The 13917-nt window shown below is 41.5% G+C and overlaps 2 long non-coding RNA genes across 3 annotated transcripts in view; one reads left to right on the forward strand and one right to left on the reverse strand.

Moving 5' to 3' along the window:
• Positions 1-1383, reverse strand: part of LOC138925167 (uncharacterized) — a 41396-nt gene extending 40013 nt beyond the window's left edge. The window contains exons 1-2 of the long non-coding RNA XR_011441005.1: positions 1100-1383; positions 550-624 (exon numbers count right to left, since the gene is read on the reverse strand). This is a non-coding gene — a long non-coding RNA (uncharacterized lncRNA). The remainder of the gene's footprint in view (positions 1-549; positions 625-1099) is intronic.
• Positions 1384-4662: 3279 nt separating this feature from the next.
• Positions 4663-12994, forward strand: LOC111769160 (uncharacterized). Of its 2 annotated transcripts, none has more exons than XR_011441003.1 (3): positions 4663-4872; positions 6206-7746; positions 12586-12994. It is a non-coding gene; the product is annotated as an uncharacterized lncRNA (long non-coding RNA). The 2 variants fall into 2 exon arrangements; XR_011441002.1 differs by having other exon boundaries at positions 4668-4872; positions 6206-8093.
• The last annotated feature ends 923 nt before the right edge of the window (positions 12995-13917 follow it).

The raw sequence follows: 13917 nt of genomic DNA on the forward strand, positions 1-13917 counted from the left end.
TAGATCTCAGTGCCACTTGTCTGCCCTTCTTTTCCACTATGCACCTATATTGCAAATTTAGTTCCATTAGGTAGATGCTGCACCATTATGAAGACTGATTCCATCATTTTCAAAGTGCCAAGCCATTTAAATACGGTACAGGCTTTGGTCATGTTTAATCCAAACATTTACACACGTCCAGCTCCTTCTTATCCTTTTAAATAGGATACAGGGCTTATTTTTAAATTACATCCTCATTCATGCTCTATAAAAGCATCAAGAAAAACTGTCCACGGGATTTAAATCCTGGTCCACAGGTGCTGCTTCCAATTCCTGGCATGGCCATTACATCCGAGCCCCTGCATAATTCTCGGCACGACACTCTTGTGTCAAGGCAGAAAAGATAAAATAGAAACAGCCATTTTTTTCTCTCCCAGAAATTATACTACGCTGAAGTGCACTGTAGCTTTTGTTTTATTCTGTATTGATTCCTAATTTAAAGAGCATTTTTAAATAAGGGTCCCTAGAAAAGAGACAGCAACGGGAAGACAAGATGCTTGAAATACTTACCAAAAGCTGTGAGGTGTGCAGGATTTCTTTAATCACGTGGAGTTGATTAGATGTGCATCTATTTGGGGGAGGTTTCTGTTGATAAAATGAGTCTCACCAGGATTGAGTGCTATGACTAATACCAACCTAACCCTCCCAACAGTCCTGAACCACCCATGCTTCCCTCAACCCTTGGGACTATCTTTTCCACAAATTGCCTCTCCGATTGGTTTCTAGTATCAGCTATGCAATTCAGCTGTATAACAAATGTACAGAGGCCCTGAAGGTTTAGATATATTGCATTCTTTCTTCCATTGCTATACAGATATTGGTACAGTAAGAAATCCCCCTAGTCAGTTTGGAAAAGCAGTTTGGCCAAACTACTTTTTGCTTAAACAAACAAACAAACAAACAACTGGGTCTCAACTTGCTCTCTGGGTACCTTGTCTTGTCCTGTACTTAAAAAAAAAAAAAAAAAAAAAATTCTACCGGCACAGTGGGGGCTGCAGAGGAGTCTGTGCAGTCGCCCTGGGTGCACTTGTGTGATAGGCTGCCATTTGTCCCCACTCACCTAGAGAGCTTGTGGATAGCCTGAGAGGTTTGCGCGCACGTGTGTGCGTTGGATCAAATTTTCTAAAGTTGCCATGGGGAGAGAATAGAAGGAAAGTCCTTCAAAAAGAAAATTATTTTCACAGCATCATCACCAGAAAAACGCCCCTGCAATGGATATCTTTGAAGGTCGATTGCCGTCTGAACTAATTGGGGAAAGAGGGCGAGAGCGTTCAGGTTTGCTCACCTTTCGCAATGGGTCTCAGAGAAGTGAGCGGAGCCGGGCGCTTCCTGCCCCAGAGGTCTGCGCTCTTTCTAAGCAGAACGAAAGGCTCCTCCACTTGCTTCTTGTTCATGTCACTGAGAGAGGTCAGCACCGTGCCTCTTTTACTTGCCACTTCTGGTTATTGGGCAGGTTCTGCTCCGAAAGTCATCTTTTGTTGTGAGGACATTAATCTTCTCGCCAGGGATGAAATGCTTGGGAAGAAGGTGGGGTGGAAGCGGGAAAGCGGATTTCAAAAGCCTCGAGATCACAGCCGCAGAGCATTATTACAGACCTTTCCTGAAAATCACCCTCAGTCTGCGAGAATGCCCTACATTAGACCAAGAACGGACAATAGGCTTGGGAATATTAGGCACGAAGATGGACTGGCCGCAGCCCCTCTGCTGCGGGGAGGGAGAGTGGCGCGAGCGAGGAGGCGCTGGGACTCCTTCTTGGAGCGGGTCTGCGGTGACTGCCAGCTGGTTACCACAGATCCTTGCTGAATATCGCGCCATTAAACAGTATGAGAGAAAATAAAAATGTATGTTTATGGGTACTAAATAGTAAGTGCCCTTTCAAATGCTCTTTAGTGGCTAGGCTTTCAAGTCACCGTGGAGCACCCTCAGAAAGCGGGAACGGCGCGTTTAGCAGATTTCTGTGGCTGTAAACCACCCCGAGATGCTGGGTGAAAGAGCACTGAGATTTGTGAACAGCCCACATTCTATTCCCTTGAAGTCGTATTCAGAAAGGGAAAACAGCCTTCTGCCACATATATTCTTGAATTCGTAGTTTTAATTGAAAAATTGGTGATGTCTCAGCTGTGTTTTCCCAGAACTTGAGTGACAATCAATGTGTGGTGCCACATCATAATGGATATACTTCCTGGGGCAATCAAGGAAGGAATATATATTTAGATGGCGAGTCAGAGTGAGCAGTGGGTAAATATGAAAAAAAAATACTTGTGGTGTGAAAACACAGATATAATTAAGCGCATTTGCAGACTAAGTACCGTTTTTGTAGTGCACTGTTGACGGTGTTTGTACTTGTTATGTTAAATGTACTCCATGTATGGACAGACACAGGCCAAAGTAACAGAATAGGAAGTCCAGAAATAGACCAGAAACATAACAGACTTTAGCGTCTGGAACAGGGAGCATCTCAAATCAGCAGGGGGGAAAAGATAGATTCTTCCATCATTTGAGATGGGGTAACTGGATAGCCCTCTGGAAAAATAAAGTTGGATCTGTATCTCATACCCCAGCCAAGGAGAGTGTTTAAGTATTAATATTAAATGTAAAAAAAGAAAAACAAAAGAAATCATACAAGTACTACAAAAATGCATGGGAGGGTTTCTTTATAGCCTTAGAATGGGCATGGAAGAGAAAAGACAGACAGAAGCTGTGAAAGATTTGTGTGACTACATAGAAAAACAGAACTTCCGCATGAAAAAAACTCCATATGCAAAGTCAAAAGACAGCAAATGGGAAAAATATTTTCAACTCATAACACAACACAGGGCAAATTTCTCAAACACATAAAGAGCTCCTAGAAATCAATAAGAAAAGTATCAACACAATAAAAGAAATATGGGCAAAGTATTCAAAAGAGGAATAACAAGAAAAGAAATATAATTGGCTCTAAAACATATGAAAAGATACTTGACCTCATTAATGAGAGAAATTTAAATAAAAACTGTAGAGTCGTACTATGTTTTACCTATCAGAGTGACCAGAGTTTCAAAAGTTCAATATTACCCCCTTGTTGGCAAGGTATGGGGAAACAGGGACTTTTGTACACTGTTGATGGGAGTGTAAATGAGAACAACCCCTACAGAGGGCAATTTGACAGTTTTCATCAAATTTGCAGACGCAAATATACTCTTTAACCTAGAAATTTCACTTCCGATATTCTATCTTTCACATATATTTGCATACATAAAAAATGACAAATACACAAAGTTATTTGTTATAAAAGCAAAATTTTGAGGACAACCTAAATGTCCGTCAATAGAAATTGATTAAATAAATTGTAGTACAACCATACAATGGAATACTATGCTCTTGTATTCCCTTGAAAAAGAAGAAAACGGAAGCTCTCTATGTTCTGATCTAGAAAGACAACCAAATACAGGGTGAAGTGAAAAGTGCAGAACGGTGTGAACAGCCTGCTGCCCTTTGTGTGCGAAGAGGCAAAATAAGGATCTCTATTAGTGTTTCCTAATACTTGCATAAAGAAATTCTGGAAAACTACGAAAAAAACAACAATGTTTATACGTGGAGGATTAAGAGAGAACTAGATAATGTCAGGGGTGGGAGGGAAGCTTTTCATAGTAAATCTTTTAGTCTTTTTATTTTTTAATTATAATTTACCAAATGTTACCTACTTAAAACTCTGTATCATTAAACTAATTAAATGAAATTGTTAAATAAAAATTAAAGTAAATCATTCCAAAATTAAATACACAAATGGAAAAGTTTATAGTGAAAAAAATTATACTAATACTAATAAAAGTAATTACTGATTAGGGCAGGAATATGTCTACCAATGCAATGATGAGAGAAGGTTAAGAGGAGTTTTTTATAAGCACTATTATTAGTTTGGTCCTTATCTATGAACTATCCCTTAATTTATCATGTATCTGTGACACATCTCTCCATTTTCTGGTTAAAAAATTTGTGAAATGGAAAATTAAATTTAGGAACGATTATATTTATTCTGGTTAGTTTCGACAACATTTTTTTACCATTTGAAGAGAAAGTTCTCTGTTGTAGTCAGCTCTAATCTTTAAAACATCATTTCCACATTCCCAAAGTAGAAACTGACCCTAACACTATCTTACCACTAAAAGAAAATCTCCCAAACTCTTAATTCTGCGTCAGTCCTTGCTTCCAACATGCTCTCTTGGGGTTAAACAGAACATAAGGTTAAAGCAGCAGAGCCTCGAGAATCAAAGAGTTGATGCCACAATTGTATAGTTAAAAACTATATTTACTCTAAATTGCAAAATGGTAGGTATTGTATGTGATGTGTAAGTTGCAGCAATTGTTCTAGTAATAAATGTAATATTCAGCAGCATTTTTCACAGATTACTCAGTTCATTATTAGTGCCATTTTGCCTCTTTATAATAATGTGCACTTTTCTTCAGAAAGAGCTTGGTTATTTCTTTGGTTGGGCCTATTTGCTCCTTTTTTATGTGAGATTTTTCAATACTATGAAATGATGCAGAGCGAAAAAGGTCCATCCACTTCACTTGTGTTGCCTCCCGCGTTACCTAAACCACAACAGAACAATGACAGACAACAGAGGCTTTCTCCTCTCTAACAATTCAGTCACCATGACAACCAGCAGAAGAACGTTGGGCCAGAAAAAAGCATTGAGCTTGAGGGACTAGACTAATCAAAAAATGGAATAACATGGCAACAATTACACTGATGAGTGAGAGGGAAGCGGCACATGCATTCAGACACCTATGGCATCGCAGGCTCCGCGCATTCAGCGTTTCGTGTTTAGGGCCTTGTGTTTTTGAGAGCAGGTAAATAGACAGGATCGAATTGTGTAACAGAATGTCAGTGCTCTAGTTAAATAGAAAATTCCTTTCCTTTGGCTGTGCTACTTCAAGCGCATTGAAGAGGGTTTAGGGGAGATGAGGTTTTGAAGTGAAATGTGTAATAGATACAATATGAGTGCCACAAGGCAACATTATTTAGTTTTAAAAAAGTAAACTTGGGTGTCTCCCACGCCCCCCGCCTTTTTTCAAATATATAGGCACAAATAAAGGGAGGATGCTGCTGGGTTAGTGGCCGGCACTATCTTAAATCCGGCTTCGTGTCGGGAACATACATGCTTCACCTCGCTTAACATGTCTCTGGGGCATATTGATTCCTGTTGACGGCAGCAAGCAGCCGGATTTCAGCAGCGTTGGCTCTAACGTCTGGAGAAGTTAAGCTGAAAGGGGCAGGACGGTTCTGTGGGTGAGACAACAGGATGCAGGAGGCTGGTACTTATCCTGCCCAACTCTTGCCTCCACCACTGCCTCGGTTTACCTCCTTCAGAATTCCCTCCTTCCCCGAGGAGGTCAAGATAACGTCTATGTGTATTTCCTTTAAATGGCATTACTTCTTGATGGCAGATATAGTTGTTGGGTTGCATATGCTGACCTTTGCCTCAATTTCTCTGATAAAATTTGTCTCACAATTTTTGTCTTTCGTTATGTGCTGTGCTTAACTAATTTGGTGAGTGTTTCTGGTGAATCACATTATCTGGTTTTGACTTATCACCAAGGCAAATTTTTCTTCCCTTCCGCTAAATGGCAAAATTCTGATTAGGACTATTTCATTAAATCATAAACAGGAACTGATAACCTCCTCTCAAAAAAAAAGTAAAACCTTTGAAATATTGTTGTTTTCCTAGAGAAATTCCTCAGAGAGGAGGAATGAGACCTGATTTTTTAAGTTGCCCACTTTAAGTTATTTGTGTTGGGCTGGGTTGTAAGGCTTTGAGCTAATTCTGTCTCCAGACTTCGCAGACCACACTTCCAGCTGTTCGCTGTTCCATAACTTAGTATATTTTCTTAGTCTTATTATTTTGACACCTGTGACTCAGTTTACCTACCTAAAATGGGCTGCTTTTTTACTCTATGCTATATTTTATAAAAGTGAGGGGCAGGGAAAGAGAGGAGGCAGCATAATGAGTTTACTTGGAGCTTGTAAGTAAATGTTTATCAACGATGAGAACTTTTCTATATGGACGAATGACTAATTCTCTTTATTTTGGTCTTGGTGAGGCCTAAAACTTCTAGGTCGAAGTTGCTCATTGGGAGGATGATTCTAAATCGTTTTTCCTTGGTTAATTTTCCTATCGCGCAGGTGAGAACAACAGCATGACTGGAATGGCGATAGCCACTTCTAAAATGTCCATTTATTCATAGCTCATCTACTTCTCAAAAAGAAATTGTGGTAAGTTACACCAGAAATGGAGTTCCAATAAAACAGAGACTCATCAACAGAAGCTAAAAGACAACAGACAAACATGAAGTAATAGTAGTAGAAAAATTTATATCAATAAACCCTCGCAAAAAGAATGCAATTTCCAGCTCTGAGTTTTCCAGCAGCCAGGCAAAGAGAGAAAGCCCATGAACTACAGAGACCTCCTCAGCTCGTCATGAAAACCACGTGGGTTCTTTAAGGGAAACGACATTTTTCTGTCCCTGAGCTCCTCCAGGTGGCGTTTGTCTGGGGCAGGGCGTGTGGGAGGCAGCCAATGAATTGCCGGAGAAGTTGGCTTTCGGTAGAGCTGGGGACAGCTCCCCTGGAGGGGGACTGTCTTTCTGACTTTGGCTGATGTGCATTCTGAGCCAGGAGCAAAGGAGAGTCATTCTTTTCCTCTCTGAGCTCGGGGAGGGATAAGCAAGGACAGAAAGGAAAGAACAAACTCTTTGGGTCATGAAGAAGAGTTTCCTATGCCCTGAAAGCAAGTTACAGCAGCTGACTTGAAACCACCACATAGAGGAGCACTAGAATTTGGCCAAAGGAGTTGTTTTCACCAAAGACCTTCTTGCTCTAAAGGTCAAGGAGCCCAGGACTCCATACTTGGGAGGGCCCATCTGCTGAGTGGGCCCCCTCCCTGGAGAAGGCCAGTTGAGCTGCTGCCAGACTCCATGCCAAATTCAAATGAAAAATGAGGGTTTTCTAGGAGATTATTGTGAAAAGGTGAGAAAAAAACTAAACCAGCTTTGCAGGAGCTAAACAGTGATATTTCGAGTCAACCACACTTTACAAAGCCGGATGTTATTTTAGACAACATAAGTGTAATCACTCTTTCTATCCAGTCTCTGATATTATACTGTACTGCAGAGAAAATCTGCTGATCAGTTTTAACGCCCTTCTCTGAGTTGTCAGATAAAAGGCCACAGCAATCGGAAGAAATTTATCTTTAAAATGTTTCTATTATGCTTGGTGACAATGCCGTTTCCACTGAGGACTTCTCTAGTATGTATTTTTTTTCCTATGGATGAAGCAGGAATCAAAAAGGACTTTCGCTGGGCCTCGGGAGAGCAAAACGGGCATGCAAACACTGAGCCTGGCGGGGCGTTAAGCTCTGAAATGCTTCAGGGAGCCGCTGGCGCCGTGCACGTGCATCAAGGCAGGGATCTTTATAGTCTAGGAAATTCATCACAGCGTGACAATTTGTGCCCGGCTCCCAAACGGAGCTCGTCTAGTTCTCGCTCTTGTTTCCCCTCAGTGGCCTCACACATTCTGGAATGTGTCTTAAGGGGAGGAATTCACAGAGGTTTCAGACTAAAGGAAAAAGCAGCCCGCTGATTCAGTTCGCCTTGCCCCACACTGCGCCTTCATTGTAGGATAATGAGGCCGACGCTCATGCGGCGTCTACACTGTGCAGGCACCAGGTGAGTCACGTCACTCACATCACTGCCAACCCTCACTGCAGCCCTCTAAAAATAAAATAAGTTTTCTTGTCCTGCCTCAATTCATGCATTAAGCTGGCACTCATTCAACACAGTTTTGGAGGACCTATAGTGCAGGATGGCAGACAAAGTTGCAGATGTTGAGGACCCAGTGATAAAGAAGATATGGCTCCCTGCACAGAAATCGGAAAACCAACCAGCAAAAAAGTTAAAGGATCTTGCCAAGGAGGGAGTAGAACCAGAGGGTGATGCCGTTTGTATACTTCTAAAGCTTGCACCGCTTCCTACGCACCACGCTGCTTCCCTTGACTCGCTCCGTCTTCTGAGCTGTGAGTTTCCTGAGGTTCAGAGCAGTGATTTGAGGCTCAAGGCAAAGTTTGCCACATCTTAACTGGATGATCTTGGGAAAACCATTTCACTTCTCTAGCTTCAATGATTTTATCTGTAAAATGAGAACTCTAATACCAATCCCATAATGATATTCTGAGGCTTAAATGAGATTGTGTGTATAAAGCCTTCAGCACTGTGACCAGCCCGTTGTAAATGCTCCCGAAATTTAAAATATGATTGTCATCTTCTTCCCTCCGGCTTTCTCTTACACTGAGGGACCTCAGGGCGGTTGCTTTCACCTAGAATTAAAATTTCTTCCCTGGCTGGCTTTGCCCTATGGCCTATCAGAGTTTTCGTTCTGACCTAAGGTGATACTTGTCCTGCTTTTGCTGTTTACACTAGGGGTTTATGGGAACAAAGATGGAGAAATGTCTTTGTGCTGAGAAGCAGTGTGTGACCTTATATAACATTATCAAGAAGAGAGGCCCCAAGAGAAGGACTCTGAAGACTTGAGTCTTAGCATCTTTGATTCCTGAGACTCACACAGGAGTGAATTACCACCCTCTGTCCTTCTGTCTGACTTTCTTTTTAGACTGGGGAATACCTCAAGGAAATGACTCGGTCTTATTTATCTTTGTTGTCTTAGTGTCTGCCATGGTGCTCAGTGTACAGTTAGTGCTGATTAAATATTGTGGAATGAAAGATTGAAAAGTGACCCCCAAAGTTCCATTTGTTTGTTGTTTTAAAATGGGTACATTTCTGTACTTTGAAATGACTAGAAAAACATATGCCAAAATGTAAGGTGGAACAAAGTTTTTCTCTGGGTGCTGGAATTTGGAGGTGATATTTTTTCTCTGTGCTTTTAGAATTTTGTGCATTAATAACATTTAACAGCAATTGATGTTATCAAGAAAAGATCTTTGGACTTTACTTGTCGGGTAGAAGAGTTTGGTATTTCTAGATCAAAAAGTGACATGATGAGAGCTGAAGCCTCTGGAAATCCAATGTGATGGTGGAGTGAGTGCAGCATCGTCCTTGCCCCACTCTCCCCAGGCACTGAGCAGACCACCGTTAATATGCCTTTGTAGTTCAAATTGCGTCACTCTTTCGTGGAGCTCTTAGCTCTTTGAAGCCTTTACTGCATTCAACCTTCCAATTAGGGAGCCAATATGACCAATCTATTGGACAGGGATCAGAAAGATTATGCCTTTGACCAAGTTTTAAGGTCCCACATTCTGCTCTCCTATAATCTAATCTTCTATACCTTAGCTCAGAGTGGTGACTTATTCCCGCTCCCTCCACCATGCAAATGCTTACTGATGTGAACTGATATGAGCAATCAGCAGGAGCCAGGATGCCTAACTATGTTTGCTTTACAAGCGATGTCATTCTTAACGGCTTGAGAAAGTTTCATTCTTTCTTCTTTCCTCCGCTGCAACTGACTCTCGTCACTGGTTGTCCTCAGCAAGGATCTACATACTCTTCTGTGAAGGTGTGTTTTGTAAATTCTGAGCTCTGTTACTTCCAAACTGGGCTGTGATGTTGCTGTAAAGTTTATGAGTCACTGAAGAACAAGTTCAGGCCAATCCCTCCCTCGTGACCCGACAGGTTACTTTGAAAAATACACACTAAATCATCTTGCGGTTGTTTGGGTCTCCACAGGATGACAGCTGTGCCCCCTGGTGTAGGGTCAATGGCAGGCCAGTAGGTTATTTGGCCTCTTGGGGATCACAGGCAGCACAGGCTCACCCCCTCGGGCCACCACAAGGCTCTTTCTCTGGCCAGAACTAATTCTTGGGAAGACAACACCCTAACGCAGGAAGAAATGAGTGGATCTCACAGGTGTGAGGAATTTATAAACTGAGTTAGTCTTGACTAGATTTTATATCTCTTTTAATAAATTATTAGTGATAGCATGAACTAGATTCTCCCAAACATATAGTTTATTATTTGGTAGTAAGTTAGGCAATTTGGGGAAATCCATAAATCAAATAAATTAATCTCTGCTAATGCGTTAGCCAACAAATGTGTCGTCTTTCCCAGACACATGTTTTTGAAGAGTTGGCTTGAGCATGTGTCTAAGACATCCTTAAGAAGTGATGCTAATGCTGGGCTTCCAAGTCCTTCAAGATATATTTGGTCAGAGGACATTTTGGGAGGCACCAAATCTCATCCTAGAAGAGACTTCCTAAAATGGATCCTTGCCTGACATCAGGAAATCATCTTCTCAGGCAGACTTTTCAGAAAATTCAGAGTCAAGTCCCCTGGTTACTTTGGATAATTTTTAATACATTCTGGAAATTTTTTTTTTTAATAACATGGGAATAATTGAGCTAGCTCACTCCATGGGCTTTTAGGAAGTTTTAGTAGTGTAGTGAGTTGAACGGTAACTCCCCAAAAGTTAAGTTCACTCAGATCCTCAGAATGGGACCTGACTTGGAATAAAGGTCTTTGCAGATGTAATCAAGGTGGGGATCTCAAGATGAAATCATCCTGGATTATCCAGGTGGGCTCTAAATCCAATGACAAGCGTCCTTGTAAAAGACAGAAAAGAAGAAGACATGGAGACGCAGAGGAGAGCGCCATGTGAAGACAGAGAAGGGTTGGAGTTTTGCCGCCACAAGCCAAGGAACACCGGGAGCCACTAGAGGCTGGAAGAAGCAAGCAAGGATCCCCCCAGTGCCTTCAGAAGAAGCTTGGCCCTTGGTTTCAGACTTCTGGCCTCCAGAACCCTCGACTAAATAAGTTTCTGTTGTTTTAAGCCACGTAGTTTGGGTGTAATTTGTGTAATTTGTAACGGCAGCCCTAAGAAACGAACACAAACACATTCTTTGAGGTTCCCGACCACAAGTGCTCTAAAAAGTGGCAGAATGACTGGGGAGTGTGCATTGTTTTCTGAGAGGTCTAGATTTGCTTTGTCTGTTAGGGTTATATCAGATTCTCTTGGCACCCAGGGGGCATCAGTATGTTTTAACTCGCCCTGGAAAAGACCCACAATCCAGTACGCAGCCGGCAGTTTTTGATAAAGGACTGATTGTGAATGTAATAAGTTCTTTATGCATTTTTTGAATAAGCAAACAAATAGTCCCTAGCCCCTTTTCCACTGGGAGTTCACCTTCTTGAAGAACCTGAAACAGGGACACCAAAGGCATGAAGAATATTTAACTCCTGATTGCAATGTACAGCCAAGAAGTCCTGTTTTGTTATCAGTTCTCTGAATCTCTAAGAGATTAAACATTTGATTAAACATATTTCAGCAACAGAAACTACTGAAATGGCTTTTGAACTATTTTAGTCACGTAGCTGTATATTTACCTTCCACACAATGAAACAATATCCTCTACTCTGCTCGTTTGTTTATGTGCTTGAAGGACCTAGGCTTCTACGTGTATTCATTCCACTCTTTCTTGAACAACAAGGAAATGATTCAATGCAAGAGATATTTGGCCAGTGCCTACTATGTGTCCTGGACACTAGTAGAGCTGGGTGGGTTACAACAAAATTGAAAGGCAGACTACACGTGCTTCCAGATTCATCAAGGAGGTAGAAGGTGCAGGTAATCCTTGTGTCAAAGACACCTGCACTACCCAAGACAGACACCTGGAGAGACACCCAAGCACATGTCACTATGCACTGCTGATTTCCCCCTTTTCTCTGGCACCTCCTTCCTGGTTTATTTACCAGGCCTCTACCTCCTCTACCAGCCATTAACTGGAGGAGTCCCACAAGGTTCGAGTAGAGCCCTTTTTCCTTTTCCCTTTATTGCTGTCCCTGGGCAAGAAATCACATACCCACTAACACTCCAGTTACTAACAAGATCCGCAGATATGGATCCTCTGCTCAGAGCTTTTCTCTGAGCTCTGGATACTCCATACAACTGCTTGATATATCTTGTATGTCTCAAAGTTAGCTCACTTTCAACATGTCCAAACAAAACTCATCATCTTTGACCCTTGCCTCAGATCTGGCCATCCTTCAATGTTCCCCATGCCCAAGAATGACCAAGACAGAAACCAAGGAGTTGTCTTTGATACTTCGCTCTTCCGTACCTTCATCTCTAAACCACTACTGACTCCCATCAATTTTACCTTCTGAATTTTTCCCAAATTCATCTGTTTCTCTTCATTTCCACTATGACCTCTCTAATACATGTTATAACCTAATCACAGGAGTGACTTCCCATCATCTTTGCCATATTCTATTGGTTAGAGGCAAGTCACAGGTCCTGTTCACACTGAAGGGGAGGAGGTTATAAAAGCACAATACCAGGGAGCCAAGGTCATGGGGCCATCTTAGAATCCTGCCTATCATAGATCTCAACTCTAACTGACTTCCACAGGAAAACCTCCCCCAAGCCAAGAATTGGGTCTAATCCCATTCTTACAGGCTTTCATCGCACCATATACCCCTTCTTCATAGCATTTATCACAGTTGAAATTTTAACTTAGTTATATGATTATTTGATTAATATCTGTCTCCTCCACTTGTCAGACTCATGAGGGGCTGTTGTGTTCACCATAGCACCAGGCCTGGGAGCATTGGGGAAGCTCAAAACTGTCTGTTGAACAAAAGGAGAGAAGAGCCATGGAAGCCATCTATACTATGTTGTCTTGATCCTTCATGCAAAATCAGAGACAAATCTCACTTCTGGGCTGCTTACTTAATGGGTTGTCTCCTACCCTTGCTGCAGGAATGCTGTTCACAATGGACCGATGGACATTTTATTGAAAAAAGAATAGAGCCAGAGAAGCTAAGCTTTTATCTACCACCATGGAAACAGGCGAATCATGGTTTCTCAAAGTCCTAACCTCAATAAGCATCCCAAACTGACAATTGACGTTAGAGGAAGTCGAGGATAGAGTGATAACCTGGAATCACCAATAAAAGTTATTGTAACTGATTTATTTTCATCGTGTTTTCTGGGATTTCAGATTAGCTTGTGTTCAGAGGATCTATGCTAAACCATTGACAGACTTAAGTTGATATGACTGTGTCTCATATAAGAATTATAGCCAGATTTTCATGTTTGAGCAATTTTAGAAAACAATCAAACATTTGCTTGGTTACCTGTGAGGTACCCAGATGAGTCTTCCTTTTTCTGCGAATAGTGTTCTCAGTGATGGCTCAGTATCATAGGATCTTCCCAAGCTGCTTTGTGAAGATGGCTACACTAGCACCTCCATAATCATCTCTGGCAATTGTGGAGCACTTAATCTGTGCCAAGCCTGCACCAAACACTTTAGGTGTGTTATCTTGTTTACTTATTATAATCCCTATAAGTATGTACCCTATAATAGTGGTTCTCAGATTTTAACTAGCATCAGCATCACCTGGAAGGCTGTTAAAACACAGATTTCTGGAGCCTGCCCACAGAGTTTCTGATTCAGTAAATTTGGTGTGGCGCCTGAGAATTTGCATTTTTAACAAGTTCCCAGGTTTGGATACGATGATGCTGCTGGTCTGGGGATCACACTTTAACTGCTCCACGAGGTAAGTATTTTCATTCCCCATTTTACTGATAAAGAAACTGAGGCTTAGAGAGGTAAGGAGGGTCACATAGCCAGTAAGTTGTGCAGCCAGGATTCACATCCAAGTTGGTTGGCCCAAAACCACTAGGTAACACTGCCAGAATCGAACATTCTTCTAAGCCCTAATCAAAGGCCCAGAGATGTCGGGCTAAATCAATCTTTAGATAACTTCAAACATTCTTGATCACATTGTTTTGGTTTAAGTAAGTAGTCATATAGTCACATTTTAAATGGTTATTTCATTAAGTTTCAGCATATTAAAATCTGAAATTATTTAAGAGTTCATTAAAATGAC

Source organism: Equus caballus, chromosome 1, assembly GCF_041296265.1.
Source record: "Equus caballus isolate H_3958 breed thoroughbred chromosome 1, TB-T2T, whole genome shotgun sequence".
Taxonomy (NCBI): domain Eukaryota; kingdom Metazoa; phylum Chordata; class Mammalia; order Perissodactyla; family Equidae; genus Equus; species Equus caballus.